This window comes from Natrix helvetica, assembly GCF_964273705.1.
Source record: "Natrix helvetica genome assembly, chromosome: 1".
In the NCBI taxonomy this organism is placed as follows: Eukaryota; Metazoa; Chordata; class Lepidosauria; order Squamata; family Natricidae; genus Natrix; species Natrix helvetica.
In genome coordinates, this window is record NC_138548.1 from 59,384,891 (window position 1) to 59,403,920 (window position 19,030).

The 19,030-nt window shown below is 36.4% G+C and overlaps 1 long non-coding RNA gene across 2 annotated transcripts in view; it reads left to right on the forward strand.

Moving 5' to 3' along the window:
• The first annotated feature begins 5,081 nt into the window (after positions 1–5,081).
• LOC309400217 overlaps positions 5,082–19,030 on the forward strand; it is a 67,878-nt gene continuing 53,929 nt past the window's right edge. For both annotated transcript variants that reach the window (XR_014176633.1, XR_014176634.1), the window contains exons 1-2: positions 5,082–5,729; positions 18,189–18,278. This is a non-coding gene — a long non-coding RNA (uncharacterized lncRNA). The remainder of the gene's footprint in view (positions 5,730–18,188; positions 18,279–19,030) is intronic.

The window sequence follows — 19,030 nt, forward strand, 5'->3', positions numbered from 1 at the left end:
CAAGAGTATTAGAGTGTTAAAATAAGTCCCAGCTAATAAAGGGCTAGATATTATTTTCTTGAATATAAGCAGAAAATGCCCATAGAGGCCAACAAAAAAAAATGAAATCTGATGCTGAAAATGCACTTTCCATTCTGGGAATTGACTAAACTCCCTTCCTGAATCTATTTTTCCATTTTCCGGCATTGTCATTTTCTGTGGTTCGCGCCCCTCCTCTTCCCTCACCCCTGCAACTTTCTTTCCTTTTCATTTCTTTCCCCCTTTTTTTGTCAGTGACCTTTCTTCGGTCCAACTCAGCCATCTAATGGTCTGAAGAGGGCTTCTTCACATGACAGAAAGCTTTAGGTTTAAGATTTCACCCCCTCCTTCATTAGAGGGGAACGTGAACAGCCTCTATGTACGGGGTGTTAATGAACATGAAGGAAGATTTTTTTTTCTATGTGTTTTACACATTATGTTCTTGACTTCTCGAGGTGCTACAATAAATTGCCGTGCTTCATTTACAAGGAGTGATAACAGCAGCAAAATGAGGATCTGGTGGCAAATTACTTTTCCGTTCACCCTGGGTCAGGCTGTTGGGGCTAAAGAGAAGAGCTTCTCTAATTTGAAATTCCTCCTCGACCAAGCTATTCTCGCATTAATGTTCACTGCCATAAATTGTAAAGTCAAATGAAGGAGCACTGTTGAAAATTAACCAGTATTTTTGTCCTTTAAGTACCAATAGAACATACTTTGGCTCCGGAGACTGGTAGTTATCAAAGGCAGCTCTGACAACAGCCTGACAGGGTGCCCGGCAGAGCTCGCCTTACTCGGGACTGCAAGTAAAGCCCAATCACATGGGGGACACCCTCCCCCCCCCGCACCCGAAGCAGCAAGCCGAAAAGAGGTTTGGTTGCAACAAGACTATAATTTTGCATAGAAGAGGAGGGTGTTCAGAAACCAGCCGTATGATGGATCTATTTAACTAGACACTGTACACAGGCATTAAAAGTCATGTGGTCTCTGACTACAGCCTCTGCATGTTTAATGAACCGCAATTGTGTGTGTCTCTGGAAGGAGCCCCCTCTGCCCCTTGAGGCTTTGAAGGACTTTTGTCAGTCAAAACGCAAAGCAGGATTGGAGTATCTAGTGAGAAACAAAGGCAGCACCTGCTTCGTGGGTAACATCTTACGCCGATCCCACATTTGCCATTTAGCCAAATCAAATGCACTATAAATTGAGGGTCAAAGGAGAGGAGGGAGGGAAAGGCAGGACCTCATATGCCCATCGACCATGACTTACCCGGGATTTGGATGCTGAGATCTGGGCTAGGCAGAGGAGTCTTACTCTTTGTCTATAAGCTGGCATGGAACTTGCTTGGCAAAGGTCCCTCCCTGGCAGAATATTTCATGGTACTGTAATGTAAAAAACACATTAACTCCACCATCCTAGTCTAGTTATTGTAATCAGTTATGTTTTCATGTGTACATTACTGATATATAAGGTTGTTGTAGTTCTTGTGTGTGGCTTAATTGCTTGTTTTTGCATATCTTGTGTGATTGATGATGTTCTAGAAAATCTTTTTCCCCTAAAGGAGACTTTCTAAATTACTTTGTTTGGATGCTAATGATTGTGTTTCATTAGTGGCCCTCTCATCCAGAATCATCTTTAAATGAATGAATGTGCCATAATTAAAAATCTGAATTATGAATTACTTTGAATGGAGACAACATTGTCCCGATTTCCCACTGAGACTCCGTGTTATTTCAATTATGTAAATATGTTTAATCATTCCCCTTTTGTTTTTCTAATTATTTAATATTAATGTTGCTTTACTCCTTTATTGCTACCAGAAGAGATATGGCATCTTAAATGAGAGTACTTAGACAAGTGATGCACAGATGACAAGATTAAAGTATCAGAATGCATAACCCGTTTCAATGCATAACAAACATGCTATTAACGTTCATACTAATATGACAACACTAGCAGTAATTGCACTTCATGCATGTTTTGTCTGTGCAAACCTAATGCATTCACAATGAACAATTCCAAATCATTATCCTTTTTCTTAACATCAAAATCCATTTGAGAAAGTTGACAATTGGTGAAGATATCAAGCACTGGCAAAAATGAGAATTTCCTCTTTCTACCCTCCCCTGTCAAACAGCAATCAGTATAGAGCATTACTTTTAAAAAAATTAGCAGCTGGACATAAACTAGTCTTTTTTTCCCCATTTATTCACCAAAGCATTTTGGTTTTCAGGTTTTTCCAATGCTTTTTCAACTTAGAAAAGGATATTTGCTTCATCTTTATAACTGGAATGATCTTAGTAGAAGAGGCAAAAGATTATTACATGGACATAGCTAAGATCTGGATCTCTATAAATTAATAAAAGGCCTACTTTAAAATAGAATATAAAATAAATTTGCACAAAATGTAGGGAGAAGCATGAAATATTAGGGATATTTAATGAAATACAAACATGATTATATTAAACAAGGAAAGGTTCTCCTATAAATGTTTAGGTACTAACTTAAAAAATAATTTGTGTTGCAGTTCATATAATTTACATTTTCATAACTTAATCACAAATATAAACTTGCAAAGCAAGTACAAAACTATCACTGAATTTCAACATTTTGCCTAGGACATTACACTGTTTGGATACCAATGAAAGATACTGGATAGTACATTTGGTAGGCATCCCAAAATAGCCTAGATTATATAAAATTATACTGTGATCTTTAGTAATAAATGACCTATATGGTCTCTAAGTATATAATGGTATTTGAGTCAACAAGCCATAAATGGGTTGGAAAGCTGTACTTCAAAATCTTAGCAAAAGCAATAGGTGGATCAGCCGTTAGTGAGATTTTATACTGGTGGCCAGATAAATTGGAATCAAATATAAATGGGTTTTATGAGCACAGGATTAACAAATTTTTTCATCGCATGAAGAGTTTGTTTTGATTTAGCTATTACCAGTAATTATTTAACAGAATCCATTTTCATGCTGGTAAAGAAATTTGTGTTTATTTCCAGAGATAATGCAATTAAACAAATAATTGGGTAAAATGTATGGAGGAGGGGAGAGAGACACACAGAGACTGAAACAATGCTTTTCCATAATAATGATCAAAAGATATACTATGATACAATTCATTCAGAACTGACATTATTATCAAAGCTATAATGAATTTCCATTGAAGTTGGGTATAGGCCACCAGCTTCTGGCCTTTTCAAATGCATTTTGTTAGCCATTGGAAGAAACAAGAACTAGATGGATGGAACTTGGGTGTGATTCATCAGTGGGCTTCTTATACTTTAGTATTCCTTGAAGTCACAAATCATCAAGGGAAAAAATGATCTATCTTTCTAGATCATAATGTTAATAACAAAGTAACAAAAGAATATTTTGATTCTCATTAGAGGAGATTCCACAAACTTACTCTGGGGTTAGTAATATTATTGTTAGCCCAATTTGATTTAGGGGGTTAATTTCTATGTTATTTAAAATATAGTTTCAATTTAAGAAATTATTTAAATCAAGGATTGCCAACCTTTTTAAGTGATGAAAGCCATTACATCATAATGCAAGTGCCCTCTGCAAAAAAGCTGAAGTTCTCTAAATCTTGCAAAATATTGATGTTCTGTTTGAAATCTTCTGATATATTATTCTTTGAAGCTCTTGCAAAAACACTGAAATCCTGCAAATTTTTCAATGTTTTATTTTATTCAGGAGATTAAAACACACACACAAAAGATTTAACATGGACAAAACAAAACTAAACAAGAACATTAAGTTAATTTAAAAAATAGAAGACAAAAACATATATCATCTTCACTGACGAACCTACTACAATAATAATAGCTCCCCCCCCTTGCAAAGCAAATCAGCTTCTACATTTATTTGCAACCCAATTGATCTGTCGTACACATATACATGCATACATGAAAGAAAAAATAGCTAACAGGTTAAACAATAGCAAAGCACTCTATTAACAGTCTTTATTGTAATTAAGTCATCGAAAATCAACATAATTTCTTATTTTGCCCCAAGTCACCCCAATCATTAAGAAATCTTACAAATTTTTTATATGGTAAAAATGTTGGACTGGGGAAAAAGACACAGTCAAAACTTAACCCTAGCCACCAAATATAACACATTCTTTGCTGTGAGAAATATTGAAAAAAAGTGTTTTAAGATGGATTTAAATGGATAAGATCCATTTTAGAATGGACAATACAATGTTCATGTTCAACCTCTATGAGTTAGGACATTTCCTATACAAAAATCTCCAATACATCAGAGGCTATGTTGATTATTATTTTTTACAATTTATGCCTACATGTGTGTATTTAAAGAAGTCTTTTGCTCTATGTACACTATCCAGAAAGAATTCCAGAGAACTCAAAGGTGTTTTTTTAAAAACAAATAAATATGCAAGATTTTTATACTGATCATCCACCATCAGGGTAGCTTGAAATAAAACAGCTTGTTTTTCAGTTACAAATCTTTTTCAGCTGGCATACCGGTAGTTTTTGGGTTGGCATCAGTGGTGGGTTCCTACCAGACCAGTTCGGCTAAATCGGTAGTGGTTTGGCAGCCTGGGTCGCTGCTGGTTCCTGCTACGCCCCTGAACTGGTTCTCTGGGCAGCGCCATTGCCGCTGCCATCTTGTTTTTCAGTTTTGCACATGCGCAGAACAATTTTAATTGCACTGTGTATGCGTGCACAGTATGCATCAAGTGCGCACACAGCATAAACACGAGTAAACAGTTAGTAGTGCCTACTGGAATCCACCCCTGGTTGGCATGACAGATACGTGATCTAGAATTTAGATAAGACAATTTAAAGGTGAGGCTTTATTCTTTCTTGGGCAAACTGGACGTGCAACATTCATGTTCCAACACGTGGCATAAACCACAGAGGACATGATTTCATTCAAATAGTTTTGCTATTATAAGTAACCACCTGCCAAAATAAGTATGGACACTTCACTGGAGATACTATCTTGCCCAGAAGTCTTTTTACTAGAAGTAATTTGCTTTGTTCCTTTTCCTAATATAACTTTAAACCATGATCTGAAAATAGAGAGGAAAAGAGAGAGTGAGAGAGAGAGATTTTAATTCCATAATTCCAAATTATATCTAAAACTGACATAAATGTTAAACTTATTCATAGGTGGACTAATTTATAAATAGACAAATGAAATTCCCTCAGTATATTTTTATTTCTCAATTTTTTAAAGACTTGTGTAATCTTTCAATTGGAAAGGCACATCCAGGAAAAGTTCTGATTTTAAAATCTTTTTAATGGGAATAGTTACGTTCACGCACACACCCCTGCCCTCGTTCTTACTTTGTTATACTTAATTGTTTGCTTGTTTGTTTGTTTTTAAAAAGCCCATTCTATAAAAGGTTTGAAACTCTTGTTTTGCAATTTCAGATTGGATGGATTGGGGGGGGGGGGGGGGTTAGAAAAGAAATCCTGTGATATTTTATAGGACCATTTGGGGTGATATTGAGAATGCCACTTCCAGGAATCTGTACCTCCTTTCTTTCACAAGAGGAGAAAACTACAAAGTAATTCTTTTGGATTCTAAGATATGCAAATAGTTTTTCCACTTCAGATTTCTCCATAGACTTGGATAGCACAAATTACTACAGCATTCTACATGCCACGAGAAAGAGAGAGACAATGAGGCAGCTAAAACAGATGAAAGAGTTCCTTACACTGTTTGAAGGTATGTATTAGAACCTTTATTTTATACAAAACTATATTCTGTGCATTGTACTCAATCAGTTGAATGTTTATTTCATATTTTGTATTTATCTTTATCAATTAAAAAATTGATTGTCCAATGACCATTAAAAATTACATTGAAAATTGCTCTGAAGTAAACATAAACATATTGATTTGAATGTATGTCTATGAAATAATGTTATTAATATATAATGCAAGGATATAGTTTTCAACAAAGCTAAAGAAAAAGGTAATTTTTCATTTCTCATAGTCCAGTGAAAAAGGTTTGTCCATTTTTAATTCTCTCGACAAATTTGGGGGGGGGGGGGGCATTTCATTTGCAAAAATTGTGCAATGAAATTCTATGCTTATCAAAATACATTTAAATGTGAGTTTACCACAGACTTACTACTCTGTGGTAAGTGTGCACAATCATATGGAAAGCAATTAGTTTTTCATGATCTCAAGGATTAAAACAAATATTGGATATAATCAATAGCTCAACAAACTTTCCTTCAGTAACAGAAATAAAATGTTTCAAGTATTAAAAAATTAGACAGGAATTTAAAACTAAAACATTCATTTTTTCCAAGAACTACATTTTTGGAGTTTTAACTTTGTACTTAAATTTATTTTTGTAAGTATAGCTTTTATTCTTAGTTACTCAGAACTGTTAATTGCTTTGAAGTGCTACAATGCACATAGATATTGCTCCAAAACACACACAAAAGAAAAAAAATTAATTAAGATATGCAGATGAAGTGGAAAAACTTCTGTTTAATAGACAACGGACACTTTTATTAAAAGTTTGTATTCAAAGAAAACTACGTTTCTTATCTTTTTTGCTACTGCTTGCATGCTTAAATGCAAGTTTGATAATGAATAAAATCAGTCTATAGGAATTAATTAAGTAAATAATTAAATAAGATGATCAAGCAAATTTAATGGGAAAATGTTATGGCTCTTAACTGACTTTTTAAAATTTCTTTGTGGGATATTCTGATTAAATGCAACAAATTTTCTAACCCATGTGCATTTAAAAACAGGTGAAAGGAGTAACAAATGTTGAGGTTATATGTGTCAATTTAAAAAAATAGAGGAAATATGTATCTCCTTATGGGGAAATGTTTTGGGGACATTTTTTTAAATACCAGAATTGTGGAACTTATTCTGTTCTACAATTCTGGTATGCATTATAGTATACTTTACTTTACCATCCGCTTCTGGAACATGATAATCTGATTGTAATTATGGAGGGTTTTTTTTCCTAATGAGCGGAAGTTATTTACCTATGATCATTTATCAGGTGTTTCTGAAATTCTAGATAATATTTTAAAGTAGTTGTAAGAAACATCCATGTACTTGCTGACAACAGCAACAACTGATTGGGCAAGTGGGAAGTGGAAGGAGGAGGAAAGCTGAGCATCACTTGTAGAAGTGCTTTGTACAGTAACAGATATGACATGCCTAATTATTAAGATTAGGCATGTCATATACTTCATGTGTTAACTATTTTACAACTTTCTGACTAAAATCTTCTAGTTGACTGATAAATTATACCAGTATGTTATCTGTACCTTTCTATTGACATTTTTATCCTCTAATCTTATTAAAGATATATATTAAACTGAACATGTTTTGTATCTCTATCTCTCTCTTTCTCCCTCCCTCCCTCTCTCTCTCCAGAGATTCCATTTCATTACACATAATAGTAGCTATCCCAATTTTTAACTATGCAAAAAAAATAATAGGAAATAATTCTTCAGAATAAGTATATTGCATATAGTACAAAACCTTCCCTATTTCTTTCGGAAAAAGAAGTATGTTTGCATATTATTGCTTTTTAAGCAAAGTGAAGTCTACTTCTGTGCAGCGAACATAAATAAACTGGCCATCAAAATAAGATGAACTTTCTCTATAGAATGCTAACATCAAAGAGGCTGCTTTAAAATAAGCAAGATTTGATCAACATATGAGATCCTTAGGCAATGCTAAACAGTCAGCAGATCAAGAATTAATACCCTACTCAGCCTACCTGGCCAGTTTTCCTGGCTCATAAAGAATCCCAGACTTTATCCCAGCTGGCCATGGCAGTGAGGCATCAGGAGAAATATTATTCATAATTCATTCTATAAAACCTAGATGTACATTAAGCATAAAAGCAGAATTAATTTCTCAGAGTTTTCTGCCATTTTCAACGAAGAGTAGGGTTTTTTTTTTTTTTGTTTACAGTTCCTTGGGGGTCTTTTTTTAACTCAGGGAAGTGACAAATTTTGCTTTAGTCAAAGTTATTAATCTTTGTTGTTCTTCTCAATCCACGCCTTTAGGCTTGGGAGAGAGAATACATAATGCTGAAGGGGTATAGGAAGAATTCAAATAATTAAGTAAAATTTTAATTACATTCTTATTTCTTCTTTGAACAATGGTGATGTTCAATAAGCATAGAAAATATTCCAATGTTCCCTCTTATGGTGCAACAGACAAGAAATATGGCAGTGGTAGTAAGGCACAATGTCTTGTTTTTATTATTTATTTAATTATATTTAGGGGGGGGGGGAATTCTCCAAGGAGGATACTTATGTGAGATTATTCTTCTCATTTTCTTTTTGTTCCAACAACCCAATGATTTAATGATTAGGCCAGCTTGCATTGAGTTTTAAAACATGACAATGCAAATCCCAGTTCAAATATCACCCTTAAAATTATTAGTTGGCCATGTGTATGTGTGGGTGTGTTCTTTCAACATTACAATTGTATTAAAACCAAAACACTCAGGCATCACTTCTTGTCACTTTCTCCAAAATGGAAATAATATCAGCAATGATAATAATTATAGTAACAACCACAGTGAAAACACCTTACCCAGTTGTCATAAGGATGACTAAGATTAAATATGCAAATCACAATAGCAATAAGAATGATTATTTTAGTGATTGCTACTAAAACGTAATGACCACTTGCTGTTCCAAGGCTAATTCAGTACAAATATTTATATCCCACTGTATTAGTTTGAAGACTTTGAGAATAGCTGGCAGTAGCAGCAATTCTAAAAACAGAAGGCAAAGTAATAAAAATAGACAATTTCAAAATAAGGAAGCTGCTCCAGATGAAAGCCAGAAGGCAATAGTAATATCACCGGTATATAAAAAAGGAGTATTTGTCTCAGGCAACCCACTTAATTTTGTAGTTGAAGGGAAAAGGAAATGTTGCTTCTCCATTAGTCACATTCATTGTTTCTAATTAATTATTTCATGAATCTACTGTATTGAAGGAGACTAGTGTCTCTTCACTCATCCTTCATCCATCCACAAGTTATGTTAGATCAGTAGAAGGAACATTTAAGCACTTCCACATCACCACATTTTAAAAGTCTTCTAAACTACAAAATGCTTAGCTTCACTCAAGTGGGGGCTGTTCCAGCTGGTTCAACCTTACAACTCCTTAGACACAATAGAAAAAGTTGCAATGATTCCAGGCAGTCTAGACCCAGCCTAGCACTTCAGTCATAAGTAAAGCTGTTTTGAAAAATAGAAGAATAATAGAAAAGTAAGGAGGTACACAATTATAACAGTAAATAAAATATTATCCTTCATTAATGAATTAATTAGACCTATATTCTAAGGTGGTCTCATCTTGCCATATAATATAGACTGACTCCAGAGTGTTAATTCAAAGCTTCTAAAGCAGGGGTGTCAAGCTTGCGACCCGTGGGCCAAAAATTGTCATGCGCTGGCCACTCCCATGCCCCGTTTAGTGAAATTGCGATATGTCACATGACGATGCCATGATGACACGAGTTTGACACCCCTGTTCTAATGAATTGGCTTTGATTGATTCTATGAGATAAGCAAAGATTTCCAAAAACAAGAAGAATTGGCTTGCCATTTTATACTATTGAAGTGATTCAGCCCGAGTGTTTTGCCTCTTTTAGCCAAAGGGTAACAGGATATGAAGGCAAAAGAATAATAATCAGTGGGGCTCTGAAAAAGTATCTAAGGTGCTGAGATGGAGTGATACAGGGTTATATCACCAGAAAGGAAGCTGACTAGACATGGCTATTGGGTGCAGGCTTTGTTTTTGTTCCAATTAACAGTTAATATGCCAAAAATCTGCTTTGTACTGTCAACAGAACTCAGGGTCAAGTCTATTTCAATTTCAATTTCAATTTATTTGTGCTTCTAGACCGCCCCCTCTCCCAGAAGGGACTCACCTATTTCAATCAGCTGGCCTGGCACTTTCTTAGTTTTACCTCCCAGGGATTTATTTTATTTTAGGGTTTGGGGTTTTTAATTGTGATGTTTTTAGGATTAGAATTATTTATTTCTTAGTACAGCCTATCTCCCCCTCCAAATGTATCTTAAATGTAGCTTAAATGTATTTAATTATTATGACTGGTTTTATTGTATTGACTGTACACCGCCCCGAGTCCCTTTTTGGGAGAGGGGCGGTCTAAAAATCTAAGAAATAAAATAAAATAAAAATAAATAAATAAAAGTGTACAGTCCATAGAGAATATCACAAAAATACAATAAAAAATTAAATATGTACAGTTTGGAGGAGGTTAAAATGCAATTAAAAGAACTGTACAAAGCTGAATAAATATAATTTTTTAAAATCCCTAAAACAGACACAACAGATTAAAAAACCCTAAAATAACCAGATAATAATACATTTGCCAGGAGGGACAGTTGTAATTATGCCAGGCCTGCTAATCGGAAAAGGTGAGTCTTCAATTTTTGCCGGAAGGAGCGGAGGTCAGAAGTGGTTCTAATGTCGGGGGGGAGGTCATTCCAGAGGGTTGGGCCCATCACAGAGAAGGCCCTACTCCTTGGTGTCGCCCGTTGGCATTGCCTAGTGGACGGCACCAGGAGAAGTCTCTCCCTGTGTGAGCGAATTGGCCGCAGGGATGTATGTGGGAGGATGCGATCCCGCAAGTAACTAGGTCCCGTGCCATGGAGCGCTTTAAAGATTAACTGCATATCCTCCATACAAGGTCAGATATGTAGGGAAGGGAAGTTTCTCTGAAAATATGGTATGCATACAACAGATAGGAGATTTATATACTGTGCCTACTGTATAATAACGGAGTGAATAAATAGCAGTTACTAGGAGTAATTAGCTAGCCACTGAAATCTTCTATGTTTCATAGGCAGTAACAAACAAATTAAATTGAGTAAACCATCTGCATACGGATGAGAATCCAAAACCTATAGCAATCGGAAGGTAGAGGGGAAAGTTTGTGTTTACCAAATAAGGAGAGGAGGAAAGTGCTAAGGAAATGGCAGGGCAGGAGCTTCTATACACCAGGAAAACTCAAGTGCTGATGAAAATGATGGGTTGTTGGGGTTAAATGGGAAGCTTTACTGAAAGAAGGAGAAAAAAAGTAGAGCAGAAGCAGTTATAATTGCCCCTTAATTTCCTTCAAAGTGGAACAAAAATGCTTCATTTCTTGATTGGTTCCAGATAGCTGCTCCCTGTTTCCCAGTCTTTTTGGTTACAGGGGGGGGAAAAAACTTTCAGCCTAGAGGACATTATTGTCCTGAAACAACCAGTGTATAATACTCTTCTAACAGGAATGCTGGGAAGATTGAATGAAGATTTAGCCATTGTCACTAACCCCAGAGACAAAACAATTTGGAACATGAATGGATCTTAAATGGTGATTGTGTTTGACTTAGAACAGTTGAAAGCAGATTCTCAAAATATTCCCTCCCAGGCATAAATATGAAAGCAGGTGGCTGACCCTCCAAGGTTCAGTATGTTACCTATAGAACCAGGCCATTTCCTCACAAGATAAGGACTCTCTAGAAGTAGATAGTGACAGAAAATAAAATATATGGGACTCTGCCTCTCAAAATAATAATAATAATAATAATAATAATAATAATAATAATAATAATAATGTGCTTTTTTAGACTACCTGAACCATGACGTACTAGTAATTACCACCAACTCTTTAACAAATTCTGCACATTTATGTTTAGTTTTTTTTCACATTCGTGCTAATAATCATAGCACTATATTTGGGGGGCTGAGTGGCTAAGATGTTGAGCTTGTCGATCAGAAAGGTCGGCAGTTCATCGGTTCGAATCCCTAAAGTGAGTGAGCTCCCGTTATTTGTCCCAGCTTCTGCCGACCTAGCAGTTCGAAAGCATGTAAAAATAGGGACCACCTTTAGTGGGAAAGTAACAGCGTTCCATGAGCCGTTGATATTGAGTCATGCTAGCCACATGACCACAGAGATATCTTTGGACAGCGCTGGCTCTTCCGCTTTGAAATGGAGATGAGTACTGCCCCCTAGAATTGGGAACGACTAGCACATATGTGTGAGGGGAACCTTTACCTTTATATTTTTGGGGATATTTGCAACATCTTGTAGATTGTGACAACCACTGTTTGCTTGGGCTGTCTCCAAGCTGGGCAATATCTCAGGCCACACCCTGACCCCCCAGTGCATCCATTTGTAGTCTAAAAATAATTCACTTCATTTCCCTTCCACAATGAATTATTGTATGTAACAAAGATAATGGGGAATTCTTCATTCTCCTTCTGAGCATTTCAGAAATTTTGGAGAAGAATCTTAACGCCAAAGAAATTTTTTTTTTTCTGAAGAACAGTGATTTAACTGATAAAATCCCCCCAGTCATCACAAACAGACAAAATAGTCCCGGTATTTCCCCATGTCCTTGCTTGTGTTAACAGGTCAGCTTTCTGTCAACCAATTGTATGTGCACAGTTTTTCATGTGCTGAATGTTTTGGATCAGATATTGTGTTATATATGCAATTGTGATATGCAAGCTGCAGTGGCTTTTGTTTTCCTTCTTAAGCAGCTCCCAATGTCAGCTGAAATTTGTTAACGCCCTTCCTAGTTTAAATTTCCTAAACTTGAAGGACTAACTATCCTACATACTGTATACATCCAGCTCTTCACCAACCCATTCTCAACAAAAGAAAGTGAATGGTTGTTGGATATTATTTTAAACTGGACACTTATTTCATATTGTTGTTGTCACATGGCATCTGTGTTTCCTTTTGCTTTGTATTTAGATAGTTTTATATTTCTGTTCTTTCTTATACATTTCCCTAGGAATAAGGTTGAAAAATAGCATATCAATATCACAACATTTTGCTTTGGGCGTATGCGCATTTATATCTAAATAGGTCTGCGCATGCGCAGAACATTAGAAAAGGGAAGAAATTATATTTCTGCAATGGATATTGTTCTGTGCAAGCGCAGAAGCAAACATGAAGAGGGTGCTGTCAACAATAGAACCGGTTTGTGTGCGTGGGCAGCCAGCCGAGTTACTACCTACTCAGCTGAACAGGTCCGAACCAGTTGGAACCCACCTCTGCCTTTGTTGTAGCTGCATATCTAGTTTATGAAAGCCAGCAAAAAACAGATTAATAAATAAGTTTACCAACTCTAGTCTGCATTTTACCTTCATGAATTTTATAGATTGCATTAATATATTTTTTTTCTACAGTAAAATGAAATTAATAATCATTTAAGCCATTCCGTCCCATCTTCCAGTTTCCAGTTGTGTGGAATCTTTTCCACACAACAAACCAAATCATCAAAAATAATCCAACTTATATCTCATATACGATTGCTATCTGTATGTTTGTATATCTTTAACTCGTTTTAACAGCATCATCTGTTGCATTTAGCTAGACTTTCAGCATAACATTGCACTTAGCTCATTCCGGAATTAGATTAAACTCATACACACACAGGAAGGCTTCATTATGCCAGAAACAAATAAACCCATTCATTTCAGCACCTGTGCAACCTCATCTTTGGGAGCCAATCATTTTGAGATGTATGAAGAGCTTTTATAATGGTGGTGATTATGATGAGGGGCAGACTACGTAACAACCGAGGCACAATGGCCTTCAAGCAAAGAAAGAGTGTCATAGCAGAGAGGCTTTTAATGTGGGGGGAAGTACTGTGGGGTGTACATTACCTGTAAGTGATAGTATTGCATCTCTGCTTTAACCAGACATTTACCAGAACCCAAACAGTTTGTTCCATCGCTACTTTGCTTTTTATGAAAATCCTGGAGAAATCAGAGAAATTTCACAGGGCATCAAAGATTCCTCAAACAAGCTGCTTAGATATTTACTTTAGAGTTAGGGTTGATGGATGCTGATGGAAACAAAGAGAAGATGGGAGCTATTGCCTGATTAGCAAGATTGAAATTGAGCTAATTAATTGATTATGCAGGTGTAAGTTTGCATCAAAGGCCAGATCAGTGTCTTGATAAAGGTCAAGAAACCAAGTGACCCTGAGTTCTAGTCCTACCTTGGCCATGAACCCAGCTGAGTGACTTTGTTTCAATCAATCTGTCTCAGCCCTAATACAGAAATTTAGTTCTGGTTGAAAAAGATCTGTTTACCTTTTAAATATATAAACATACTTGCCATTTTGTAAATCTAACACTATCTTGTAAATCCACTGCAAATTAGGCACAAAAAATACACTTTCCAATATTAGGCAGCCTGAGGCAACTGCCTTCAGCTGAGGAAGAGGGACTGCACTGCCTTCTAAGTTCTCCTACTATCCTCAAGGCAGTGGTTCTGTGGGCGTGGCTTGGTGGGCGTGGCAGGGGAAGGATACTACAAAATCTCCATTCCTACCCCACTCCAGGGGAAGGATATTGCAAAATCTCCATTCTCGCCCCATTCTGGGGCCAGCCAGAGGTGGTATTTGCCAGTTCACCGCTCAAAATTTCTGCTCAAAATTTCTGCCACCAGTTCTGCAGAGGGATATAAAGCACCCTGCAGTGGTATATCAGTCTAAGTGCTATTGCTCTATCTAGGCCAACTTCTAAAGTAGTATTTTTCAAACCTGGTAACTTTAACACCTGTGAACTTCAACTCCCAGAATTCCCTGGCCAGCATGATTTCTGGGAATTGAAATCCACATATTTTAAAGCTCCCAAGTTTGAAAAAGACCTTTAAACTCCCACGTAACACCTCTCCTGCGCGAGCTGCACTGGCTACCTGTGGTTTTTCGGGTGCATTTCAAGGTGCTGATTACCATCTTTAAAGCGCTCCATGGCACGGGACCTAGTTACTTGCGGGATCGCATCCTCCCACATACATCCCTGCAGCCAATTCGCTCACACAGAGAGGGACTTCTCCTGGTGCCGTCCACTAGGCAATGCCAACGGGCGACACCAAGGAGTAGGGCCTTCTCTGTGATGGGCCCAACCCTCTGGAATGACCTCCCCCCCCCCCCGACATTAGAACCACTTCTGACCTCCGCTCCTTCCGGCAAAAATTGAAGACTCACCTGTTCCGATTAGCAGGCCTGGCATAATTACAACTGTCCCTCCTGGCAAATGTATTATTATCTGGTTATCTTAGGGTTTTTTAATCTGTTGTGTCTGTTTTAGGGATTTTAAAAAAATTATATTTATTTAGCTTTGTACAGTTCTTTTAATTGCATTTTAACCTCCTCCAAACTGTACATATTTAATTTTTTATTGTATTTTGTGATATTCTCTATGGACTGTACACCGCCCCGAGTCCCTTCTGGGAGAGGGGGCGGTCTAGAAGCACCAAATATAAATAAATAAATAAATAAATAAAATAAACATAGTAGCCAAAACTCAAAAGACAATTAACCCAAAAAAATCTTTGGGAGGGAAATTTTCTCTTTTACAAAAACGAAGCCTCATTCTCACTAAGGTGGCAATCTTGTTGTCTAGGCAGAAGCACTTTAGGCAGAGCTCGTGTGATTGAATTTTCCTCCACATAAAACATTTACAGCACTTAGAGAAGCACTGTAGGTAGGAGGGAGAAGGCTAGCACAAAATGTTTCTCCCTGAAATACAGTCTTCTATGTGGAGAGCTTTTATTTGTACTGTTTGCAGAGATGTGGATCAGAACTTTCCATGGCAAACTTTCCATTGTGGGCCAGTTTCTAAATTAGTTGTTTGCTTTTCAGATGATTGTTCTAAAAAAATTAAATGCATGGATTCCATGGATTTTTTTTCTCTTTCACCTCAAACAAATGTTAGTACAGACTATTGATGTTGAGATGAATGTGCTAACTGGCATCATATTCATTTTCATTCCTAGCAGAATTTTCTGGAAAATGTTCTGATTGAAAAAGCTGAATATTTTTTTTTAATAAATGTTCTCATATTTGGACTAGTGTGGATGTAGAATTCCGCCCACATCAATCCTAGAATACTGGGGTATTGTACTGCAGCCATTGTGTCTATTGGCATCAAAGACAAGGTTTTTTTTTTTCAGTTTCACATTGATTTCTCTGAACGTTAATAAAACCAGATATTGGACTGAAAAACCATGGTCTCCAAGATAGATTTGATGCTTCCCCTCCCCCCAAGTGATTGGAAATTGTTCAGAATCACTTGTTAACTATCAATTTTACGCAAATTGTGAGGTAACAAAGCTTCATAAGAGCCTTTACAAAGTAATGCTTAATTCCAGTCATAACACAGAATTAGATGCATTGCAAGGAATTCAAAGTACAGATCTGAAAACTGTGACTTCACTGTTGCAATTGGTTTTTGGTCTCTAAAGCCAAAGGTTAGTCTTTTGGCTTTAAAAATGTTTATGGCAATGGGTGGATAGTTATCTCTTTTGCCGTCTGTAAAATGCAGAATTCATTAGCCTGACTGGCAACAACTTTTAATTGTTCCTTTTAACAGACATTACCAGATGATGGAATCGACAAAGGAGGACAACGACAACTGGAAAGGAGGACAAATGGGAAGTGGGATGGGAAAGGGGGGGGGGCACACTGCTTGACTTTCCTAGCATCCATGACAAATATTACAATGAAAAACTTACCCCAAAAAACCCCCCACATATGTCTACACATCTACATGTATAAAATATGAAATTACTCTTTCCGATATCAGAAAGACTGGCTTTTCAGTCATAGGAATGTAATAGGGCTGGTTAGAAGGCAAAAGTCTTCAGTGTATAAAGTTGTCAATTTCAGGCAGCAGCACAAGGTAGGAGGGTACCAATCAACTAATTATGGTCACAGAACTGATTTTGTTACTGCTGGAATCTTCTCAGGAATAGACTCTCAAAAAAGGCAGACAGTATTTGATTTTTGAATATAGCCCTGCCAGACGAGGACATAAGGACAAAAGAAAAACATGTTCTCCTGTAACTGTATGCTTAGCTATAGTAGGAAGTTGCTGCATTAGTCTATGGTGGCACAAAAATAAAAATAAGAAGGAGTGTCAGCCTCTACTTTGTTTACTTGCTATTGGCTGCCATAGTAACAGGGAGGGTGGGGGCTCATGGTATTTGGGGAGGGAAGTACTAGGTACTGGAGGAGTTATCATGACTGGAGCTTTGTTCTCACCATCTTCTGTGCATGCTGATGGCTCGTGTTTGGGCTTGGTCAAGGTCAACCATCTCTGCATACCAGCTGAATGAGGCCCCTTGATGATGCACCCCACATGACACCTTTGGGAGTTGGAGATTGGACATGGGGTTGGGGTAACTGGGGGGAGAGTCTTGGGTAAACCGTTGATATGTACATGTTCACGCCTTTTTGCTTCAGATCTTGCTTCACTTTAGCTGTTTTCATTTCATGTCCAGTAAAAGTACCTTTTTCTCTATTCAAATGGAGATGGGGGGTTTCTTTCTTGGATATTGAATGAGGCATGCCCAACAAGGAGTCTGGTAGCATCTTTTCCAACTAACAAATTATAATAAAAATCAGAAGTGGGAAGGCCGCTTATCAAACCTTACACTTTTTATAAAATTTATTAGTTGGAAAATACTTGATGCCTTCTGATTGTTTGCCTCTTAGCAATAGCATTTGAAAAGAAATTCTCAGATATTTAAAAGTTTTTGTTTCTTGAATAGCTGATTTGCATTGAGAGATGATAGACAGACAGACAGATGTTATATGCACAAGCATGAATATATGTATAGACATCGATCCATACATCTTGCTAGTATCCATGACAAATATTACAATGCAATGTACAAGGGAGTGATTGTCCTCAGATTTTACATGAAATACATAATGCAAAAAGGTAGGGAAATGATAAAACAAAGCTATGTTTTCTGATATTAAAAGATTTGCATAGTGATTATTCAGAAGTTCCTAATAATAACAAAAAAACTAAGAAAATGTTCAGAAATTCTTTCCCCTGTGAGGGACAAAGTGAAAGAATATAGTATATTATGCATATAAATTTTAGAGCTCCTTCTTCAAGCTCAAGGACACAGACTAGCCAAAATTAAATACTCCCATGCTCATTGATTTCCCGAAGACAGACTAAACCCCTTTCCCAGTGAAATCAATAGAACTTAAAAGTGGATTTTTTTGGCTTCAGAAGTTCAAAATACATCATTAGAGCTACTGATATCGGGGGAGAGGGGAACCATGTGTGCTTAAAGAGACTTTCTTTAGAAAAAGCAATTTTTTAAAATAAAATGCTATATTTTAATTTAAAGGAAGATAATCCCAAATGAATGTGGCTGACATCCTGGATGGAACCATTCTTACTATATTTTGAGCAAATCTCAGAGTCTTCCACTTCAAAGGTAAATTTTATTTTATTTATATATCATTTAAAGACTCTCTGCTCTCCCTTTCAGATAAACACAGTATCTTTTCACAAGTAGATTTTATTGGGGGGTTTTTTGGGTGGGGGGGAATTTGAATCCCAAAAATTAGCCCAGCCAATCTTACAGAGGGAAACTCCACTTGCCATATTTTTGTTTGAAGTATTTTATCAAATTCTGAACTTTTGCAAACAGAATGATTGCACTGAGTTCAATTAATTAATTACAGTTTTTACTCCAACACTTGATGCAATTTCAGAGCAATTCTCATACCTATACTGTTATTTCCTAGGTAACAAAGCACACAATAACAGGTCTGGAATGTAAAAAGGAGGGAAAGAACCTTTGTGTTTGCTTCTCATTTGAAGTCAGAAATCTAGAGATTTCTTTTTAAAAAAAATTTAAAACCACACACAATACACAGAGAAGAAGAAGAAGCCATGACTCAGCAAAGAAAAATTAGGTACTTGTAAGACCTGTAAATTTAAAACTCTTAACTTTAACTATTTCATTGCATAAAATTCAGCATTGTGGTAATAAATATAATGCCTAGTTTGGTCAGTAGAATTAATCAGCAAGGTTGCTAACAACCCAGAATTTCAAAAATGAATTTAATTTTAAATTAATAATTTTTTGATGTTAAATCTTTTATATATCCTAAGCTTTGGCTTGTAAATGTGATGTCTAAATGGAATTGCTGAATAATAAACCAGAGATTGTTTTAAAGCAAT